We start from the raw sequence: 18410 nt of genomic DNA, 5'->3' as shown, positions 1-18410 counted from the left end.
ATTTAATTATTAATTAGACACATAAAGTCCATTAATAAATAAATAAACCTAGAAACTCTTTTCTTTACAATTTCACCCCTGCTTAGTGAAAATTCATAAAATTAGACATAGTCTAACTTTAGAATTATAATTGATCAATCACGAATCAATTAATGAGTCTTACAAGCAGAATGTTCTCAACTAGAATGGGGACCATGGAGCTTCCAATAAGTGAACCAAATTTACCAAGTAAATTCCTACTTATTAATTCTTCGTTGAATCCACTCTTAGAACTTAGAATTGCACTCTCAGACTTATATAGAGCATATTGTATGTTCCACGATATCAATACGCTATCTCATTTAACCATTGTTATAATCTTATTGTGATTTAAAGATCTTCTATATAGATGATCTACATCGAGATGGGATTTCTTTACCGTTCTCAACCCTCAATGTATTTTGCCCCTTAAAACACTTAGCTACCTGTAAATGGTGTTTAGTGATCTAATAATTAGTCAGTTAAATAAGAGCTCATCCATTTACTTCTATTTGCTAAGCTCGAAGGGAATCATCACTTGACTTCTATACACCAGTAGAAGCTATAGATTCCATATTTATATTCAGCACTCCCACTCAATCATACTATCATGTTCCCAAAATATACGTATCACCCTGACCTAAAAGTAGGCTTAACTAATAAATCAAAGAACATGAATAGCACTCCTGAGTTGAGCCTAAGCATATCAGGATTTAGATTCTTTTAATCTTAAGATCAACTACTGATATTGACTTGGAAAGATATATATAACGGTAAGTTTGTAATATCTTAACTTAGTTGCAATATCGTGTTGGGTTTTATGCCCTAAATAAAACTCATTTCAATATATTCAGATTTACTTATTAATATAGATCAGAAATAACATTTAATGTTGCATGGTTCACATGATTTATTTCATGAATATATGTACATAATGTATGAATTCATCTGAAACCCTTTTCACATACTTGATCCTATTTCTTGTGCCGTCAACACATTGGAAAGTAAACATGACTATGTGAATAAAGTTTCCTAGATTTATCAGACATAGGGTTTTACTGATATGATAATCTACAACAAGAGTTTACTTGCATTTGGAGAAATGCTATGTTATTTCCAGAGCATTGGTTAAAGTAAAGCTCAGGTTCGATGCATGGAGTATGCATCAGAAGGGACCGATATTGAACTTTGACTTAGATTTATTAAACTTACTGTAACATCTATTCAAGTCAATATCGCCTAGTTGATCCTAGATCAAATGATCTTAATCCTGTTATGATTAGGCTCAATCTCAAGAGGCTATTCGTGTTCTTTGATTTGTTAGTTAAGCCTACTTTTGGGTCAGGGTGATACGTACATTTTGGGAACACGGTAGTGCAATTGAGTGGGAGCGCTAACATAAACATGGAATCTATAGCTTCTATCTGGCAAATAGTAAGTAAAGGATGATCTCCTTCGAGCTTGACCAAACGAACATAAATGGTGGAGTACTCATTTCACATAAGCTGAAATATCATTTGTACGGGGTCAAGTGTTTTAAGTAATAAATACATTGTAGGGTGTAACGGTAATTTAATCCCTTTACAGTGTAGATCATTCATATAGAGGATCAGTGATCACATTAGGATTATAACAATGGATAACTGATGATGCGTCTATATGGTTGAACATATAGAGCATTCTATTATACTGAGAGTGCAATTCTAAGTTCTATGCGTGGATTCAACGAAGAATTAATAAGTTAGTGAATTTTAGTAATAAATTCTTGATCTACTTATTGGAAGCTCGGTTATATAGACCCATGGTCCCCGCACTAGTTGAGATAATATTGCTTGTAAGACTCATATAATTGGTTTTGATTAATCAATTATAATTCTCCAATTAGACTATGTCTATTTGTGAATTTTCACTAAGTAAGGGCGAAATTGTAAAGAAAGAGTTTATAGGGGCATATTTGTTAATTATGATACTTTGTATGGTTCAATTAATAAATATGATAAATGAAAATATTATTTAATAATTATTTATAGTTATTAAATAGTTAGAATTGGCATTTAAATGGTTGAATTTAAAAATTGGCATTTTTGTGAAAATCAGATGCAGAATTGAGAAAAACTGCAAAATCCGAGTAAGGCCCATTACTGTACATGGCCGGCCACTTGGTTTAAATTTTTAAACTTATATTTTCATTATTTTAATGCCAAATAATTCAAACATAACCCTAGTGGAATACTATAAATAGATAGTGAAGGCTTCAGAAAAATTACACTTAAATTTTCTACTTTTTCATTCAGAAAAAACTGAGCCTTCTCTCTCCCTATCTTTGCCCGAACCCACTCTCTTTCTCTCTTCCTCATTGAGATTTCGAAATTCTTAGTGTATGAGTAGTGCCCACACACAGCAAGTGATACCTCAATCATAGTGAGGAAGATCGTGAAGAAAGACTTTCAGCAAGAAGGAGGTTTCAGCATCAAAGATTCAGAGAAAGAGATCCAGGTTCAGATATTGATAATGTTCTGCAACAGAAAGGAATCAAGGGCTAGATATCTGAACGGAAGGAGTCATTTAATTCCGCTGCACCCAATGTAAGGTTTCCTAAACTTTATACGTGTTTATTTCATCGTTTTAGAAAGTTCATATTTAGGGTGTTAATAAACATACTTGTGGGTAGATCTAAGATTCTGGTAAAATAATTTCCAACAACTGGTATCAGAGCCATGGTAATTGATTTACTTGCAAGAAATTTGGACTTTTAAACGATTGTTTGATGTTTTTGGATGGTATCATGTTGTATTGAGTGATATTTGATGATTGATTGGTGTTTGTGAATTTTCGTTAAAAGTTATTGAATATCTGTTTCTGGAATTATTTTTATTGGATAGTATGGAAAAAATTAAGCAAGTTACTTTTTTACAGAACTCAATTTCGATTTAATTTGAATTAGTTATGATTTTTTGAAGATTAAAAAAAAAAAAACGGAGTTGTGCTGAAATTCTCATGCGCGCGAAAACTGTCCGTACAGCTCGCAATTTTTTCGTTTTTCTTCGTTTTTTCATGCTTTTTCATGGAATTAACTTCCGATTTTTTGTGTAGTTCTGTATTTATACTATTACTATTCCTAATTCAATTCTAATTATCATTTTGAATTAATTTAATATTTTTTAAATTTAATTCAAGATATTTGTGTAATTTGAATTTAAAAATAGTTAGTATCTATCTTATTTGCTTAATAATCTATCTTATTTTTAAATTTGATTATATCTTATCTTATTTTTAAATTTAAGGTCAGATTTTAAATATTTTAAATTTATCTTTTTTTAAATAATTTGACCTTATTTAAATTTAAACTAAGATAACTATAATCATGTAATTTTAAAAAGGTGTAAGATATTTTGCTAACTTTTAAATTTTGTTATTTTATTTATTTAAATTACATTTAAAATCAGAAAAAGATATTCATTTATCTTTTTTAATTTTTTATTTAATTTTTATTTATAAAATAACATTTAAATTTTAAAAGTAGTGAACAAATTTTGAAATGATATTTAGGTTGGTTGAAACCTAATTTTTCAAAATTGTAGGTTTAATTTTAAATTTAATTTTTTTTTAAATTTCGAATTTTTCAAATTTTTTTAAATTTTCAAAAATTATTTTTTATTTAATTAATTATTTCGAAATTAATAATTTAATTTAAAATTAAATAAATCCTACATCGAACTATCCAGCTAACCTTGTTGCAGGAGTATGTGTTTTAGCTTGTGTGTAAGTTTTCAAAACCTATTATTACTTGATTGCAAATAGCCATGGTTACCTTTTGCCAGATCTATTGATCTGATGGCTCCCTTGGTCAAGTAAATAATTTGTAACAGGTAATTTTCACAATCTTCTTTCATCTGTGTATGACCTAGCAACATGATAGGACCCATCCAAAGTGTGCCTGTGTGAGCCTATGTGTTTAATTTCATTATAGATACATATAGGTTGTTGTTGCTAAATAAAATGTCGTAGTCATTGATAGATTTTATTTAGGCCCATTTAGTTTTTGGGCTTAGTCAATTAATAACAGTTGTTCATTTTAAGGTTAAATTCCTCTCTTTTGGGCATTGTGTGAGAGTTGGGAGCCATAGTAGTGGGTACGACATACTGAACCCAGCACCGCCTCACATGAACCACCCCAATTGTGAAGGCCCATTTGCCTGATTTGAATAACTGTACTAGGTTAATTAAACTAGTTTAACCTAATAAAATTGAATAGCAACATAATTAATTTCATTTATTTTGAAATTAATTTAAGAAAATTATAGTTTAAAGAATTTTTTATTCTAAGCTAAACTATATGTATTTTCTTGTATTTAATTAAATATAGAATTACAACCATCTAGATTCTTTCTGAAGCTTAATTTAAATTTTTCATTAAATATTCCTATTTAAGTTGATATTTAGTTATCTACAACTAACCAACTTAAATCTGAATATCTTTTGGATTTAAAATTTTAAAATTAAGTTGAGGAATTTTAGGCATTGGTTATTAAGATTCTTTAAGATATTTTTTTTTAAGTTAATATCTTTTCGAATATTAACTTAAAATAGAATATTTTAGATATTTTTTAGGTTAATATCTTTTCGAATATTAACTTAAAATAGAATATTTTAGATATTTTTTGAGTTAATATCTTTTCGAATATTAACTTAAAATGGGATATTTTCAAATTAAGTGGTTATAACTTAATTTTTGATAAGATATTTAAGTTCTAGATTTTTTCTAATACAACTTAAATAAGATATTTTTTCAAATTTTGTGGAAAAGATACTTAGTCAAATAAGGTATTTTCTAAATAGTTAATTCTAGACTACTTATTATTTCTTAATTAAATAGGAAAATATTATACATTGTGAAATTAATTATTTAAATAATTAATTTTGGTATAATTTATTTTAAGTATATTTTTTCCTAGTATTAAACTAGAGATTAACAATTAAGCCTTCTCTACACTTAATTATTTATTTCTTGAATTTAATACATTTAATTAATTTGAAAATTAAATATCTAAGTTGATTTTCATCATGATACTTAAATATTTCTTTTTCATGACACTTAATTAAATAGAAAATTATTTTTAGTTGAAATTATTTTTGCAACTAAATTTAAATAATTTTCAAAATATATTTTTCCTTTATTTTATTAATCAAATTTCGAAATTGCATTTCTTAAATGCTGGAATTTCGAATTTTATCTTGAAAAATAGATTAAGTTCTAAAATAATTATTTATTTTAGTTAATTCTTGGATCAACTTAAATCAATGATTTTTTTCATTTATTGATTAATTTAAAAGAAATTGAATTAAAGTGTATTATTAGAAATTGAATTAATTAGTCAAAGGAAAATCTAGATAGATGATATTTTTGCTTGAAGTATTTTTCTAGTGTATTTAATTAAATAGAAAATTAATATTTAAGTTGATTTTCATCATCATACTTAAATATTTGAAATTTTTCTTATATATTTAATTAAATAGGAAAATTATTTTTTTGTTGTAAATTAATTTAATTAATTAATTTTGGGCCAACATTAAATTAGAATAATTTTTCCAGGATTAATTTTTTATTTTAACATGCATTTTCAAAAATTGTGTCCTTGAATACTTTAATTTTTCGAAATGCAATATATATTTATAGAAAATTAAATTTGAGTTGTAAATTAATTTAAATTAATTTTGTAACAACTGAAATTGAATATTTTTCTAAATATTTATTGGAAATTATTACTAAGATGGAAATAATTCATGTTATTTTCATATCCATCTAAGTAAAATTTATAAATATTAAATTAAAATTTATATTTAGAATTTTTCATTCTAAATTGGAAATTTTAATAAATATATATTTAAAATAAATAGATTAAATAAAGAGAATCAAAGAAAATACAACTCTCTTTAAATAATGAGCTTTATTATTAAGATATTCGATCTCCATTGTGGGTTTTACACCGCGTTTGTTTTAGTGAGTAATCCTCCTTAATGGAGGAACGTTCATTAGCAATTTCGCACCGTTTAATCTCGAATGATAAGTAGTTTGTAAGTGTTTTGTATGGTATGGATCACCCTAATGGTGGCGACCATACTTGACTTGCAAATTATGAAACAATGGTGGAAGCTCATAAGATAGAATTGCCTTGACTCTCGCCTAAACGGGACAACGCTGAAGTCCAATCTTGATCGAATAAAAGGTTGCTAGAATGTTTAACATTTTAGATGAGCTGACAACTCTATTCAATGAATGGTAGCTTTGACTCTCGCCTAAACGGGACACTGATATCAGTTTGTTGAAAACCTTGGAAATTATTTAGGATTGTATGTTTTAGTATTTTCACTTGTCATTCCTACTTGCTATATGCTTATAATTTCTGAATTGTGTATGAATTTATATTGAATCATGTTATTTTCTGTTATTAAGTTGTAGTTTAATTTCGAATCTTCATTGTTGGTCTAACTTGGCTTGTTTATCTAATGAGATAAATCCCTAGTGGATTTTCACCATTAGACATAGATAATAGTGTTAGATCTCGAAAGATAAATATTGTATATGCGACATCTAGCTTTTCATCAATTGATGACACCTTAGACTAGTATTTTTACGATATGAAACAAGAAGATTGTATAAATAAGATTACTTTGACATTCGCTAATCGAAGCATCGTTGGGTTCTTATTTATAAACGAAATTATCCTAATTCCTCTTAGCTTATTCATTGCGAATTAGCTCAATAACATATCATTGGATGAATGGTCTATAAATCATTTCATGTCATTCTATATTTTCTCTTAAGAAATTAAATGACGTGTAACGCCCTAATGCTAAGGCACGCTACAGTGCTTTTTCAATTATTGTACAATCTTTGCTAATCAAAGAAATTTCTTGAAAAATGTATCAAATTAAAACTTTTGCATTAAATACTAAACTTTGTAATGTAATAACATATTTACAAATTCCGGGATCCCGTTCTCAAACTTTGTAAAATTTGCTTTTCAAACCCATACATTCCAAAATACATAATTGCCAGGTCGCACAGCGACTTTCAAAATACAACTCCCAGATGTCCCGAGACCGAACACTCCAGGTCGCGCTGCTTGACATGTACAATCTCACCCGAGCTCAGGTTCACTCCTGTTCAGCTTTCGCCTTTCCTTTACCTACACATAGAAGCAGAAACTGTGAGTCAACAGACTCAGTAAGAAATGCGTATAACATACCATATAATTTCTGACCTGTAAATAGGCGCCCATACACCTTTTTACAGAGCTTAACAGATGAGTATGAACGTTCAACACTAGGGTACAACCACTATACCACATACACATCGTACCTCACTGTACGAGTGTTGGTAGGGTTTACCCCGAACACTGAGTAACACTGAGTGATGTACCACACACCCTAGCATTTTCCCGTGCCTGTGTTGGTATCACTGTATCGTACTCACAATGACCATAATCACTATACCAATGCACTCTGTAACTTATTCATACAAGTGTTGGTAGTGCATAACATAATTTAAGCATGCATATACAAACACATATACACATATTCAGATAATCACATCATACATTATACACAGTTCTTACCTGTTTTCCGAATTCAAGTTTGCTGGCCGACCTGAACGGAAATCTCATGCTAGATGGATGCCCTAATCACAATAATTGTAACACAGATGAGTGACTTGCTAAATCACTTTCCGGGATTTAAACTTGAAACTAAAAGTTTCCCTATCGATAAAACTCATGGCAATACCCTAAATATCTCAAAATTGGGCTAAACTAGGGTTCTGAAAATTCCCCCAACAGGCAGACCGGTTCCCAACCGGAAATCCGGTTCTGGGCCACCAACCAGTCGACCGGTTGCCACAGGTCCCCCAGAACTGGAATTCTGGTTCTGTGCTGGGAACCCAAAAATTTCCCCCATGACCTCAAAACTCAACCAAACTTTATCAAACTCTCCAGTACACCTATACAATGCACAAACAACCATTTCCAACCAATAATTTACAGAACAAACCAATAAATCTCAAGTTGCCATTAAAGCTCAAAGCTTGAGTTTCAAAACTCAAGCTTGCTTAGAACTAACATCAAGCATCAAAACCAGCTGCTAAGGACTTAGATCAACTCAAATGAACCCTCATTTTTGGACTAAACAAACATCACACTCTACCAGCCACTGTTTAGGAAAAACATAACTTAAAATCAATGAAAAAGCTTAAAATCACATCTTCAAAGGTTCTAGGGCTTACCTTAGATGAAACCTCCTTGAATCCTAGCTTAATCTCAGAAAATGGAAGAGAAAAATCTGATCTTTGGCCTTGCTTAGCACCAGCCGAAAGAAAGAGAGAGAGAGTTCAAGAAACAACTCAATTTCCAATTCCCTTCTTTTCTTAATTTTTTTTTTTTTTTTATTTTCTTCAAAGTAATCCCTCTTTTCCAAATCAATAACTAAATTAACTAAAATGCCCTTTAGACTTTAAACTAGGGTATTTCTAAAACTAGGGGTAAAATGGTCAAATTCCATAACCCCGCTCAATCCCGATAATTTATTTTCTCTAAAATATTTCCCACTATGAAATAAGATTCTAAACTTACCCATGTGATCAATCTAGCCATCCATCGCATTTTCCGTTGTCGCCGAACAAAAATTACAAAAATAGCATATTTCACATATAAACTAAATAATACCCCTAGAGTTTAATAAAATCTCCGGAATTGAGAAATTATAACTCTAATATTTATTTCTAAATATTGGGATTCAGAATTAAATAAATTCACAAATAATAATAAAATAATAAAAATTAGTGCTAATTGCCTTTACTAATCCACATTACTAGGGCGGTCATTACATGACTCATATGATTATAATCCCGAAATTCTATTCCCAATTGATATAAATCGTCAATCTTAGAAATCTCCTACTTGTATGGGCAAATCAGACTTAGAATAAAATTAGTAGTGGTGGTCCAAGATAGAATTACTCATTATATTTGGTATAAATTTAAGTCTTTGACTTTAATTTTAGATTCCAAACAGAAATTTTCTTATATTTCTAATTCCAGAATACAATACAGTTACACTTTCTCAAGTGTTTAATATCCATCTTCTATTAATGGATTCAAACTGTATGGAATATGAGTTAGGTATTCTGTGACCAGGATCCACTTGCACTATTCTAAGAACTCTTTGATGTAACTAAACCTAAGTCATCAAAAGACACTACCACATTTTTTTCATCTATCGCATTTGTATCTTGTTCATAATGGATTTGACAAGATCAATCTCTGCAAAGAGTTAATATGCCTATATCCACTTAAAGTAGTTCATCTCATTCGCAGATGGATGTACATTCAGGGGTGGATACGAGTTTTTCGTTGTATTCTTAAAACGATAACTCTAGATATACCTTTTAGCAAGAAATTTCAAATGTTTGAAAAATTTCATTAATTTCTAGCAATGGTTAAAACCATTAAGGTAAGTGGTTAAGGATCTTGCGAACTGATAGGGGTGGAGAAATAGTTAGTAGATATGCAGTTGAAAGATCATTAATTTGATTTTTGAATTATATCCAAACTTACCTCCCCAGAAATTTCGAGTTGCATGTTGATGATTAGTTACTAGTCGTTGCCTAATTCCTTCTATGGTAATACAATTTCAGAATGATGTAATGGTTGTATACTTAATGTAAATCATTACTAGATTCATGGATGACCTAATCAAAATCTTAAGAAAAGCTAGAACTGTTAACCATGGTTTGTTAGCTATTCTAAGTGATTAGGGGTGGACCATCCCATTGTCAATAGATAAGAAAGTATTTGTTCAAACAAATACTACTTTTCTAAGATAATGACTAAGTCTTAAAACAAGTAGCAAATAAAGAAGATATTTTTCTTGATTCCAAAAGTGTTCTATCATCTTATATGATGATCCCACTGCCTCTGTTGTCTTGTCACAACTGAAGAGGTCAATACCATTTAGTTTTCTTAGACATAATTCACGGTACCTCGTCGTAGTGGGAGAGTTTCTAGGAACTCACCTTCTTATGACTTGGAAGACACTAGTGATTAAAATCCATTGTGAGTTTAAACAAGTAATGGATTGTCAAGATAAGAAACTAAGAAGAAAAGCCAATAGAACTATGGTTTAATCCATTGACATGGAATAACCTAAGGTTTTCTATTACAAGGACATAAAAGGAAATTTTCGTTTATAAGTCCATTCAATGGACTTAACAAAACTTCCTATTTCTAGTATTATAGGTTTGAGTTTATCTAAACCTATGGCTTGTGGTATACCTGGTAATTACTTACTCTAATGCAAGCAACTTACTTTAGTAAGATGCTGAAGCATTTTCTTTCTGATGGCAATCTATAGAAGCTTCACAACTTCTTAGGTATAGATTTTATTTCTCTAAGGAAAAGTCTTAACTATTCCAGAAAAGATAAAGCCATGAAAGAATTTCTTATATCAACAGTGAGAGGTCTTAGATATGCTTTTGTATGCCTTAGACCAGACACCTACTGTTGAGTGGGAGTAATGAGTAGGTATCAGATTAATCCAGCAGAAGAACATTGGAACACAATCAAGTAATTCCTAAGATTAAGAAGAGGAACTATATGTTAGTCTATAAGGGTGTGTTTAAAACTCTTAGACTACACCATATCAGATTTCGAAATTTGCCTTTGTGCTAGTAAATCTTTCTGATAAGATGGTGGTTACTCTGGGGGTGGAATAGTGATTTTGGAGAAGTGTAAAAACCTATCTGAAGTCTCTAGGTCTACCAGAGAGAGGCTGAATGTTAAAGCTCCAGGAAAGGTACTTATTCAGTCTAAGGAAAGTTCTATACATTTTTGGCATCATTCCAAATTATCTTAAACTACTAGTGTTAATTTCCTGATTAACCAAAAGTAGTTGCCAAAGATATAGAATCTAGTATCCCAAGAGAGTAGACATATAGAGAGGAATTTCACATTATCAATGATTTTGTGATTAAAGGAAGAGTAATGGTGGAGAAAAGGTTGTGTTTGATTCAACCTTTCAGATCCTATTACGAGGAGTTTACTACTACTACACTTGATTTGTATATCAAGGTGTTGAGATTATTTGAAACGCACTTTTTGTTTTATATTAGTGCAAGTGGGAGTTTGTTGGGTTTTATGCCCTAAATAAAACTCATTTCAATATAATCAGATTTACTTATTAATATAGATCAGAAATAACATTTAATGTTGCATGGTTCACATGATTTATTTCATGATTATATGTACATAATGTATGAATTCATCTGAAACCCTTTTCACATACTTGATCATGTTTATTGTGCCGTCAACACATTGGAAAGTAAACATGACTATGTGAATAAAGTTTCCTAGACACAGGATTTTACTGATATGATAATCTACAACAAGAGTTTACTTGCATTTGGAGAAATGCTATGTTCTTTCCAGAGCATTCGTTAAAGTAAAGCTCAGGTTGGATGCATGGAGTATGCATCGGAAGGGACCGATATTGAACTTTGACTTAGATTTATTAAACTTACCATAATATCTATTAAAGTCAATATCGCCTAGTTGATCCTAGATCAAATGATCTTATTCCTGTTATGATTAGGCTCAATCTCAAGAGGCTATTCGTGTTCATTGATTTGTTAGTTAAGCCTACTTTTGGGTCAGGGTGATACGTACATTGTGGGAACACGGTAGTGCAATTGAGTGGGAGCGCTAACATAAACATGGAATCTATAGCTTCTATCTGGAAAATAGTAAGTAAAGGATGATCTCCTTCGAGCTTGACCAAACGAACATAAATGGTGGAGTACTCATTTCACATAAGCTGAAATATCATTTATATGGGGTCAAGTGTTTTAAGGAATAAATACATTATATGGTGTAACGGTAATTTAATCCCTTTACAGTGTAGATCATTCATATAGAGGATCAGTGATCACATTAGGATTATAACAATGGATAACTGATAATGCGTCTATATGGTGGAACATATAGAGCATTCTATTATACTGAGAGTGCAATTCTAAGTTCTATGCGTGGATTCAACGAAGAATTAATAAGTTAGTGAATTTTAGTAATAAATTCTTGATCTACTTATTGGAAGCTCGGTTATGTAGACCCATGGTCCCCGCACTAGTTGAGATAATATTGCTTGTAAGACTCATATAATTGGTTTTGATTAATTAATTATAATTCTCAAATTAGACTATGTCTATTTGTGAATTTTCACTAAGTAAGGGCGAAATTGTATAGAAGGAGTTTATAGGGGCATATTTGTTAATTATGATACTTTGTATGGTTCAATTAATAAATATGATAAATGACAATATTATTTAATAATTATTTATAGTTATTAAATAGTTAGAATTGGTATTTAAATGGTTGAATTTGAAAATTGGCGGTTTTGAGAAAATCAGATGCAGAATTGAGAAAACTGCAAAATCCGAGTAAGGCCCATTACTGTACATGGCCGGCCACTTGGTTTAAATTTTTAAACTGATATTTTCATTATTTTAATGCCAAATAATTCAAACCTAACCCTAGTGGAATGCTATAAATAGATAGTGAAGGCTTCAAAAAAATTACACTTAAATTTTATACTTTTTCATTCAGAAAAATTCTGAGCCTTCTCTCTCTCTATCTTTGGCCGAACCCACTCTCTCTCTCTTCCTCATTGAGATTTCGAAATTCTTAGTGTATGAGTAGTGCCCACAAACAGCAAGTGATACCTCAATCATAGTGAGGAAGATCATGAAGAAAGACTTTCAGCAAGAAGGAGGTTTCAGCATCAAAGATTCAGAGAAAGAGATCCAGGTTCAGATATTGATAATGCTCTGCAACAGAAAGGAATCAAGGGCTAGATATCTGAACGAAGGAGTCATTTAATTCCGCTGCACCCAATGTAAGGTTTCCTAAACTTTATACGTGTTTATTTCATCGTTTTAGAAAGTTCATATTTAGGGTGTTAATAAACATACTTGTGAGTAGATCTAAGATCCTGGTAAAAGAATTTCCAACATATCGGTCCAGTCCAATGTATACTCCATACATTCGAAACTAGTATACTTTACTAATGTCCTGGAAAGAACATAACACTTACTCCAAGTGTAAGTATACATCATCGCTGATTATCACATTAGTGTAAATCCAATAACACTGATGAAACAGGGACAAAGTCTTTTGATTCATATGATCACAATCACATTCCACTGTGTTGACGATACTATAATTGTGAATAAACATATGATCTGGATTTAACTGATTCTGTGTATAAAAATAATAAACATATTAAACCATTAGCATGTAAAATTCATGCAAACATTAATCACTTCAAATTTCTTATATTGATAACTAATCAGATTGTAAAGAGTTTTATTTAGGGCATAAAACCCAACAAACTCCCACTTGCACTAATCTAAAACAAACTGTGCAAATAGGTCAATCTGATGTCTTGATCTTCAGATCAAGTGTAGTATATTTGAATCCACCCAAGCTTCTGGAAACTAGTTCATAAATACACTTATGAAACATCCTTTACTATACGCTTTACTCATCAAGGGATATTGAAATCTTTACTGTTTTAAAAGTACATCTGAATTAACAGAAGACATATCTCTCATATTTTACAATATGTAATTGAGATAATACAGTGTAGATTTTTCTTCAGCAATATAACTTTCTGGTATTTTCGAATTTACAAAGTTATAGTTATTCTCTGGTAGAGCTTGAATTATTATAGAATAATTCCTCCACCCCCAAAGTAAGCACCATCTCATAGATCTCGAAATGAGTTGGCGAGATACTAGGACAACTGATACGCAGTTCCATAATATCTAACATATAGATCACTTTCATAAATCTTTCTTGAATATCTTCTAATGTTCCCTATTTGATTACATCTCAGATAGCTCCCACTCAATAGCAGATGTCTGGTTAAATAATACTTTTAACCTCTAATTGTTTAGAGAGTTACCTAGTTGTGACTTTTGTATTAGTCTTAAAACTTTAAGTTAAGACTAAGTCATCAACATAGCAGACTAGTATTTGAAGTGAAAAAATACATGCCAGAGATAAAGTAATCAAAATTAAGATACCATATAATTTTATGAGGATTAAGAATTCTAGGTTCAAGTCATTCAAATGGACTGAACTAGAGTTCTTTATCTTATTCTCATAATTCTGATAAGCTATTCCTATCCATGTGAATGGTTAGATTTGCTTTTCAGTAGTGTTCTTAAGTATCTATCACAAGTATCAACCTGATGAAGATGGGTAAAGAATTTAAAAATTCTCCCACTCAATTAAGGTAGTGTGAAACTTTAACAAAGAACTTTTATAAGTATCAAACTTTTACTTACAACAGTAAAATCGAAATGGAACATACAATCAAGATCAAGAATTTATATTGATAATAGCTGACTCATTATATTACTTCCATGTTTAAAGAAGATATGTGTTACATAGGGAATTGTGGAATAGATTCCACCCCTAAGAATATACATATAGGGTACTTGTGGATAACCTCCACCCCTAAGTATATAGAGATTATGATCCACCCCTAAAGGTTGTAAAGATCATGATTCTCTAAGTGTGATAGAGTTTATGTGGAGTTGAATACTATCCAGAGTTCATTAGATATAAAAGATCGTTGAACTGTATAGTTTTCTTAACTTTTCTCCACCCCTATCAGATCAAAAGATCCTTTTATTAAAAAAATTCTTAATAATTGTATTAGAATTAACAATTATTAATAAACATAGAAATAGTTTCTAGTGTTTATTTAATATAACTCTATGAAGAGTTGTAAATATTATAGAATTTGCATGAATAATAAAAACACTTACACATACAAACATATAAATATAATGTTTTAATAGTTGATGAAGATAAAATAAATGAAGCTCAATCTCATAATTTGCAATATTGAATTTCGAAAATAAAAGAATACTTTATTAATAAAATAAAAAAAAAATGTATTGCAACAATATGAGAGAAACAAGGATAAATATCCCTAACTAAAATTTGAAATCCAAATTGTCTTTAAACTAAAACAATTAATTCAAAAAAAAAAATGAAGAGCTTCATCTTCATCTGGACGATTTCACCCTTTGATCCAGCTTTCTGATCCAACTCATCTGAGTTCAAGTAGCTTGGCCTATAAGAAGAAGAAAACAAATAAACAAAGTTAGTCTAGAATCACAAATCCAATTGGATAACAATTCACTAAAACTCTTAAAGTTTATAAATAGAAATACCTTGTTTCTTTGCAAGAAGTTTAGGACATTGGGGTTTCCAATGACCTTTTTCATTGCAGTAGAAACACTTTCCTTTAAGTGTAGCATCACCAGAAGGAGAAGCCTTTTTATTCTTCATGGCTTTTGTTCGCTTCTTGGTGTTCTTCCACTTCTTCTTCGATTTGGGCTTCGAAGCAGAGGCAACATTTGCTTCAGGTTTCATCGTCCCATTACCATTCCCAGGATTGTGAGGTTTACTCCCTTTCTTCTTGGGTCCTCCAATCAAATTTTCATAAGTTTGAAGGTCATTGACTAATTCATGAAAGTCAATTTCCTTCTTATTCATGACATAATTTGATGTGTATGGTAGAAATGCTGGAGTCAGGCTATTCAAGATAAGACTTACTTGAGTAGCACTGTCCATTTCAGCACCATGATCCTGGGCTTCTTGGAAATAACTTGACATTAGGAGAACATGGTCACGCACGTTTTGATGAGGTTCCATCCGTGCATTAATGTACTTCTTAGTCGCGCCAAAGCGTGACTGAAGTGATGCCTTATCGAATAGCTCATTTAACTTCGTCATAACTTCAGCAGCCTTCTCGGTTTTAGAAAACCGAGTTTTGAGGGTATCTACCATGCTAGAAAGCATAAAGTATAGAGCTTTGTCATTTGCTTTCTGGCAACGCTCATACTTTTCTTTCACAGCTTTGGAAGCATTGTCCCCAGGCACTTCAGGTGACGGCTCAGTTAAAACAAAGAAGGCACTTTCTCCTATGAGAGCAATATTAATGTTCTCATTCCATTTATTAAAGTTAGATCCATTCAGCTTGTTTTTCAGTCAACAGTGATAACATGGGATTCATTTTGATAATACAGGATACTACAAAATAATAGAAATCAACAAATAGAAATTAATAATGGTTTAACACAAAATCAATTCAGAAATTATAAGCACATAACAATTAGGAATGATATGAGAAAATACTTAAAAAATTCAATCCTAAATAATTTCCCAGGTTTTTAAACAAACTGATATCAGTGTCCCGTTTAGGCGAGAGTCAAAGCTACCATCTATTGAATAGAGTTGTCAGCTCATCTAAAATGTTAAACATTCTAGCAACCTTTTATTCGATCAAGATTGGAATCCAGCGTTGTCCCGTTTAGGGGAGAGTCAAGGCTATTCTATCTTATGAGCTACTACCATTGTTTCGCAATTTGCAAGTCAAATATGGTCGCCACCATTAGGGTGATCTATACCATATAAAACACTTACAAACTACTTATCTTTCGAGATTAAACGGTGCGAAAGTGCTAATGAACGTTCCTCCATTAGGGAGGATTACTCACTAAAACAAACGCGATGTAAAACCCACAATGGAGATCGAATATCTTAATAATAATAAAGCTCATTCTTTAAAATGTATTTTCTTTATTATTCTAATAAATATACTCTCATTAAATTCGAAATTTAGAATTAAAATTCAAAAATAAGAATTTAATATAATATTTATAAAATTACACTTAGATGGTGATTGAAATAAAATTAATTATTTCCATCTTAGTAATAATCTTAAATATAAATATTAAGAAAATTAATTTAAGTTGAATTAAATTAAATAATTAGCAACTTAAAAATTTCCTTTGAGAATATATATATTGAGTTCGAAAATTTAAAGTATAAAAACTATACAATTTTCGAAAAAATAACAAAAAATAAAAAAGAAATACTTCAAGCAAAAATATCACCTATCTAGATTTTCTTTTGACTAGTTAATTCAATTTCTAATAATATATATTTTAAATTCATTTATTTTAAATTAATCAATTAAATGAAAAAATCATTGATTGAAGTTGGCCCAAGAATTAATTAAAATAAATAATTAATTTTCAACTCAATCTATTTTTCAAAAAATATTGCATAAATAAAATGCAATTTTCGAAATTGATTAATAAAATAAAGAAAAAAATATATATATATATTGAAAATTATTTAAATTTAGGTTGAAAAATTAAATTTCAACTGAAAAATAATTTTCTATTTAATTAAGTGTCATGAAAAATAAATATTTAAGTATCATGATGAAAATCAACTTAGATATTTAAATTTTCAAGTTAATTAAATATATTAAATTCAAGAAATAAATAATTAAGTGTAGAGAAGGCTTAATTATTAATTTTTAGTTTAATACTAGGAAAAATATACTTAAATAAAATTGTACCAAAATTAATTATTTAAATAATTAATCTCACAATTTATAATATTTTCCTACTTAAATATTAGAAATAATAAGTAGTCTAGAAATAACTATCTAGAAAATATCTTATTTGACTAAGTATCTTTTCAACAAAAATTTGAAAAATATCTTAAGTTATATAGAAAAAATCTAAAACTTAAATAATTTCAAATTTAGATTTAATTAAATATCAAAAATTAAGTTATAACCTCTTAATTTGAAGATATCTTTTTAAGTTAATATTCGAAAAGATATTAACCTAAAAAATATCTAAAATATTCCATTTTAAGTTAATATTCGAAAAGATATTAACTAAAATATCTAAAGAATCTTTAATAACTAATGCCTAGGATTCCTCAACTTAGTTTAAAATTTAAATAAAATATTCAAATTTAAATTAGATCAGTTGATATAACTGATTTATAACTTAAATAGGAATATTTAATTAAATAAGCTCCAGAAAGAATCTAGTTAGTTAAAATTCTATATTTAATTAAATACAAGAAAAATACAAATAGTTTGTCTAGAAATAATATCTAAAACTAAAAGTGTTTTTCTTAAAATTAACTTTAAAATATTAAAATGAATTTTTTTTTTCATATATTTGAAAAGTTAATTATGTTGCTAATTCAATTTTATTAGGTCAAACTAATATAATTAACCTAGTACAGTTATTCAAATCAGGCAAATGGGCCTTCACAATTGGGGTAGTTCATGTGAGGCGGTGCTGGGTTCAGTATGTCGTACCCACTTCTATGGCTCCCAACTCTCACACAAGGCCCAAAAGAGAGGAATTTAACCTTAAAATAAATAACTGTTATTAATTGAATAGGTCCAATAACTAAATGGACCTTAAATAAAATCTATCATAATGTGACATTG

The sequence above is a fragment of the Cannabis sativa genome, chromosome 6 (assembly GCF_029168945.1).
Source record: "Cannabis sativa cultivar Pink pepper isolate KNU-18-1 chromosome 6, ASM2916894v1, whole genome shotgun sequence".
NCBI classification, from domain to species: Eukaryota; Viridiplantae; Streptophyta; class Magnoliopsida; order Rosales; family Cannabaceae; genus Cannabis; species Cannabis sativa.
Note: the sequence above shows the minus strand (reverse complement) of the source record.